The 6,707-nt window shown below is 32.0% G+C and overlaps 1 long non-coding RNA gene across 1 annotated transcript; it reads left to right on the top strand.

Moving 5' to 3' along the window:
* Positions 1-5,882: 5,882 nt before the first annotated feature.
* LOC128280519 (uncharacterized) lies at positions 5,883-6,385 on the top strand. The gene is made up of 2 exons (XR_008270608.1): positions 5,883-5,979; positions 6,190-6,385. It is a non-coding gene; the product is annotated as an uncharacterized LOC128280519 (long non-coding RNA).
* Positions 6,386-6,707: the final 322 nt, after the last annotated feature.

Here is a 6,707-nt window from a genome sequence, read left to right on the forward strand (position 1 = left end):
TAGTGGGAGGAGAAACCAAAGTTGGTTCATCCTTGTTCCTCCATTGTCAGTAGCTAGAAAAGAGAAAGAAGAAAATTTTTGTTAAAATTTTCGGCTAAGGAAATTTCTAGAATAAGGTATGTGTAATGCTACTCTTGGAAATTCATGCATAATTTGAATGGTTAGTTTGAATTCTACCTATTTCATGGTTCGAATTTTTGTTATTTTGGAAGATTGATATTCGGCCATGAAGGTTGAAATTCTTGGTAGATGTTTTGATGTCATTGGTATGGAAATTTATGTTGGATGTGTTGAGTTTGCTAGTTGTTTTGGCTTGAAATTTAAGGTTTTAGTATTTGATTATGTTATTGCCGAATTTAAATTTAGGGAGAAAAAAATAATAATAATAATAACTAAGCATTTGGTCATGTTATAGATTCATGATGAAAAATGTTTAATGCTTTATATGTTATATATATGTGCTTGTAAGTGAATTTGAGATTTGTTAAATTGTTGAAGGGAGGTGCCGAATGTGGTTTTTGAAAGCGTCTTAAGGAATAATATTATTGTGGCTTGAGTTTAATGACATTCGGCCAAAGGCCCTATGTGCTAGCAAATTCGAATATAAATGTTTAGGTGTTATTCATATTGTATTTGATGTTTTGAAGAATAAGTAGTGGTTAATTGAAGTGAAGAAGGTTAAATTTTGAGTTTTAGTTAAGTTTGTGCATTCGGCATATTGCCATAAATTGAAATGGTGTAATATGAAAGTTTTTAAATAGTTTATAATTATGTGGTGATAGAAACATGAATGAAATTTTGTTAAAAGAGCTATGAACATGTTAAAGTTTGATCGATTGGATTTTAAATTCATTTTATATCCGGTCAAAAAAAATTTATATGAAGCTTGAGTAAGGTTAAATTGTAAATGCCGAATGAGCTATAGGAGGTGTGGATAACTTTTTTGCATGTGAGTGTGTGTATGCCATTTAGTTGGTGACATTCGGCATTACTTAATTAACATTAGAGATGAGTGCATGAAAGGCTAGAAATTTTAAAGTCGGTTATGACCTTGATTAGAGCAAGATAGGATCGGCCATGAGCATGATTAAATGGTTCGGTCATTGTTTGGCATAGGTGACCATATTGATTGTTTGTTATAAATGAAGTCAATTGAAATGGTTTTGATCAACTTGTGATTTGGCAATTAAAATATAAATAACCATACCTGTAGAATTTATTAAATATATAATTTGTCTTAACGTATACATGCTTATAATTATAAACTTGATAATTCCTAGTAATGCGTTCGGTTGTGCATGAGTAGGGAATATATATATGGTGTTTAAATAACTAGTTATTAAGGTCATTTGTACCTTAACTATATGATATACATGTATTAAATTAAATTGCCTATAAGTGATTAAATAGTAAATGATCTTGGTTAAGTAATTAAATAAATCTAATTGTTTTAAATTAAGCTCAAGAGCAAAGAGGGTCGAAGTTGGATAGGGGAAAGAGAAAGTAATTGAGTAGCCTTTCTGCAACCGTTCAAGTATATCCGAGGTAAGTTTTGAATAGTCACATTTAGTACGTAATTGATAATGTCTTGATATGTGTATGATAACTGTGCTGCGATCTATTGATTCTATTTGAATATAGTTGAGTGACAAATAATTTATGTTTAAGGCTTAAAGCCGAATAGACATTAGAAGTTAAGCTTGGAAAGTAAAATGGACATATATTCTTATGTATGTTATTGAGCCAAAAGTTATATGAAACGTGCCCATGTTATGCTATTATTCGAACGGAATAAATGAACTATGATTGTGAGATGTTAAGTGAATTGAATTTTCTTGCGAATAAGTATGCATGACATTCAGTGATGTTTATCCAGACTTAAGGTTCGCAGGCTATGTGCTGGAATTATAACCGGACTTAAAGTCCGCAGGCTACGTGCTGGAAATATGTCCGGGCTAAAGTCCCGCAGGCTTCGAGCTGGTATTATACTGGGTTTAAATTCCCGCAGGCTTGTGCTGGTAATTGGTTTCAAGTTCTAAGACCTAACAGGCTTAATGCCAGTAAGTTAAGTAAGATTACGATATTGAATGTTCGCAGTAAACCATCGTCGAGTAAGTACTATACATTTAAGATGTTCAGGTACGTATTACTTACTCATCGGTGAATTGCTTTCGAAGTGAATCATTAGCATCAAAGAAGAATATATATATAAATATGATTGATGGTTATATTTACGAATATGAGAATGATTTAATCAGTTATGGTATTTTTGTATATGAATTATATGTTAAAATTACTTTATGTACTCATGTGCATTCAGTCAATGATTTTGTGAATTATTAGTGTTAAAGAATGATACTTTAGTGTGAATGATTGTTATATCTACGAGTAAAACAATGACCTATTTGGTCAAATGTTGTTAATGTATGAGATTATTTGATTTAAATGCATCGTATGAACTTTAAGTAGAAGAAAAATATGTGCTAAGAAATCTATGTATATGTTTATGTGTATTCGGCCATGAAGCAACTTGAATTGAGAATAAGTCTGTTTAAATGAATGTTTCGATTTTCGATAAGTCTTTAATTGTTTGTGATGTTTAAAACTTACTAAGCTTTGAAAGCTTACTCTGTTCTTTATTTCTCTGTTTTATAGATTGTTGATTTTGGCCACCGACTGGGATCGTCGCCATTCATCACACTATCGATCTTTTGGTACAGTTATATTTTGGATTCGATACGGCATGTATAGGTTAGGCTGATGATAACGATATTTTGAAATTGTAAATATTTTGGCCATACGAAAATGGCGTATAACTTAAATATCAGTATGTATTTCAGCTCAATCTCTGTTTATGTTTATTGACAATGTGAATGAGATAATTAAATGTTTAGTTCGGTAATACCTCTTAGCCTTAATCCGGCGATCGGATTCGGGTTAGGGGTGTTACAGGTTAAGGTTTAGGGTTTGATGTTTAAGGTTTAGGGGTTGATGTTTAAGGTTTAGGGGTTTAAGGGTTTAAGGTTTAGGAGATAATGGTTAGGGATTTAGGGTTTAGATTAATTAGTGTGAAAAATACATGTTTAAAATTTGAAATGTCATTATTTAAAATAATTTTAAAGTTTTTTTTTGACATATGACTGATTGTTTTTTAATTTATATATTAAATAATTTCAAATTCTAAAGATTTCAAATTTTAAATAATTTTCAAGATTTCAATTTTATATAATTCTTTTAAATATTACTTTAAGTTTAAAAATTATTTATTTAAATGAAAAATTAAAATACTATTATTTAAAATAATTTTATATATTGTTTTTAATTTATATATTAAATAATTTCAAATTTTAGAGGCATTAACGGCATTTTATTGACTTTTTTAGTGGCGTTTTCGATAAAATGTCGCAATAAGTGGGATTTAGCAGCACTAAGAAAAGAAACGCCATAATTTTATCCCCAATTTTATCCCCAACCTAGATACCCGAACAACCTTAATTTTTTCCCCTAAAAATTTTCCCCAAACCTAAATTTTCCCTAAATCAAAATCCCAACCCATCTCTGCATCGCAGGACTCGACCATCTGCTGCGTCGTCGTCGTGCTGCTCTGTCGCAACCAATCTGTAAGCAAGACACAACGAGATTAACCCAAAACCCTCACTCAGCTCTTTTTGTCATATTCTTCTCGGTTCTCATTCTTCTCGGTTCTCATTCTTCTCTTTTGGCAGAACATCTTATTGTCTCGAGGGGTTGTTGTTCAGTTTCAAGGTTTCTTGCTTTTATATTTTTACAAGTTTCAATCTGCAGCCATGGGAAAAGCAAAAAAAACCCCAGAAACGTGTAAGCTTATTTATATTCTTGTATGCTATTTCTAATTCTTCTTTACATTGTTTTTTTTTTTTTTAATTTAATATTTTATTGGTTCCTTTCCAATTTTGTTGATTGTTATATGGACCAGGCCGAACGTTTCTTCAGCTCTTTTCTTTACACACAATACCTCCTTGGGATTGCCTTATCGTGTTTTGGTTGATAACAACTTCAATTTCTCCATCTAGAACAAAGTAAGCGCTTCGTAGTTCTTGCCCTCCTGAATTTTGTTTTAGGGTTTAATTTGACTATGATAATAGTAAAATTAGGTCTGTAATAAAATGTTTATAATCCCCTCTTGCAAAGTAAAAAAAATAAATTGTAATGTTAATTTTATCCACATGCTCTTTTCTTATGATTCCTTTTCTTGTCATTGATAATTCTTAAACATTTTTTCCCCTTTGGTAGTTGGATCTGGAGAAGGGAATGATGGACTGCTTATATACAAAATGTGAGTTATGGAGTTGGTTTTCCTTTTAAACATTACTTTGAATACATTGTGCATTTTTCTTAATTGCTTATCACTTGAATATTTACAAAGCTGGAGAACTTGCTGTAAGTTTGCGATCGAAAAAATAAAACATACCCGAGTTCGATTAACATAGATGATTTATCTGTTTCATTTTTGTTGCAGTTGTGCTCTATAACTCTTCTCACAGGACTCTGTATATTGCTTCGAAGTGCAACATAGATAACACACAAAGCACAATCAGTTACATCCCTTGCTTCAAAGTGGCATGTTTGTGCAACACTAGATTCCTTTTATGAAAGCGAGACCCCGAAAGCGAGACCCCGAGGACTCCGGCCATCCATGACCAACAAGTGTTACCACACGTGGGTGCAAATGGTGTATCTGAAGGTGACGATCCCAGTGAAGAAGAAGACGAGTTGGATAACTGCAAGCGGATCCCAGCATATGCTTATAGTACCATTTCAGACCACAAGAGACAAGCTCTATGTAATATATTTTATGTCACTTTTTTAATTAAAAAAAAGAAGAAGCTGACTGTGTTGGTTTTCGTATAGGTGTTGATTTGCATTGATGGTTGCTTTGATGACAGTGACGTATTTTGAGAAGAATCAAGGTGGGATTACAGTGTATGGGATAGCGTTGGATATGAGCACACTGCACACCATTTTTGGGATTATCATTTGTTCTATGGATACTTGGAAAGACCATTGGTATTTCTTGATTTTCAACTTGATCGATTATTAAATCAAATGCTTTCTTGCACAACTTTTCTAAGATTTTGAGCTCATGGGACAGTTATACTTTATGGGTCTTATTTCTAATCCTCGTATCTTGATATTTGGTAGAAGGAAAATTATTTGATATGTTTATAAAGGAGTTTTTAGTTCCATATATGAAAATTTTCTATTATTTAAGCTCCTATTAAATTAACACATAAGCTGCAAAACCTGGCTGCCACTATTTGGCTCTTTTGATATATTCAATCAAGCAGTAATATATCTAAACCATATTAACCATTAAACAAAATCAATCACACTTTTCACTTAAGTTTAATAAATCTGTCAAAAAAACCTCGATAAATTACCTTCTTTACTATACTTTGCAAGTTATTTTCCACTTTCCCCCCTTAACATGATTTGGCTACATCCATGCTTGTTTTGTCTTTATACTAATTGCTTCTGATAATTCTATTGCAGTGATTGTTATGCATATGCTCTCGACATAGGCTAGAGTAGTTGATGTCGAAGAGTAGTTCATGCTCTAAGAGTGACAGTGACGAATCTTTTAGTGCTTGAAGAAACTAGCTCTGATGACTCATCACTCGCTAAAAAGAAATGAAGCTGCCAATTCCAATTTAAGATGCCTACAGTAAGCAATAAGACAGAAGTGAAAACTGCAATGGAGGTATGTAGAGATTCATTATTGCTATTAATGGACGGCTTTTGGAAAATATAAGTTGATGATGAGGAGTTTCATGTCATTTCTGTTACATCTCATGTAAACACAGATGTTAAATAAAAAATTTTAAAATTTTATATATTTTTTTATCTCAAGTTTTTTTCAACTTCATTTTATTTACATTACCTCGCGGCCCCCTCTTTCACTCGCTCGCTTCCCATTTCTGAATTTTCAGTCACTCTCAGGTAGTTGTTTCTTTTCTTTCTCTATTTGATTACAAAGAAATTACTTTTTTTTCCTCTCTGTAAACAAAAGATTTGTTTTTCTTCTTTTTTATGTAGAGTCTATACTCTATTAGATCTGTATTTAATTATTAGATTCTGTTTTCTCCTTCTTTTTCCCCTGATTCTCACATGATTCCGTTTCTTATTTGTTTTGCTTTTTGAGAGTAACAGGTATCTGAAGAATCAGCAAAATGGTTTCCTTTGAAATGAAGTGAGCTTTTATGTTCCATTTTCAGATATCTGGACTTGGTTCTTCGTTTATCTTGGGATTTTTATTTATTATTATGCATGTTGGTAAAATTTTGTAACTACTTTGAGGCAATTTGGGAATGATTTGATGTGCTAATTTATATCAGACGTTAAAATATGTTTGGCAAAGTGTCGAATATATTTCCTTAGAAAGAATATTTTTTATTATTTGTGATCTAGTTTAGTGTTGATATCCTTAGCATTTGTGTTATTCCGACTTGCTAAGATACACAGATTGAGGAGTAAAACTGATTCATTCAAAGAGATATCAGCTGAGTATTTAATACATGCCAGTAACTAACTGTAACCTCACTAACTACATAACAACTGAACTAACTAACTAGTTTGACCAACTATTACAAATAACATTTCTTTTATTCCATAACGTGGCTCCTGCTTCTCGACTTTCTCTGGTTCTGCATGTTCACTCCTGGACAAAC

Source organism: Gossypium arboreum, chromosome 9 (assembly GCF_025698485.1).
Source record: "Gossypium arboreum isolate Shixiya-1 chromosome 9, ASM2569848v2, whole genome shotgun sequence".
NCBI lineage: Eukaryota > Viridiplantae > Streptophyta > Magnoliopsida > Malvales > Malvaceae > Gossypium > Gossypium arboreum.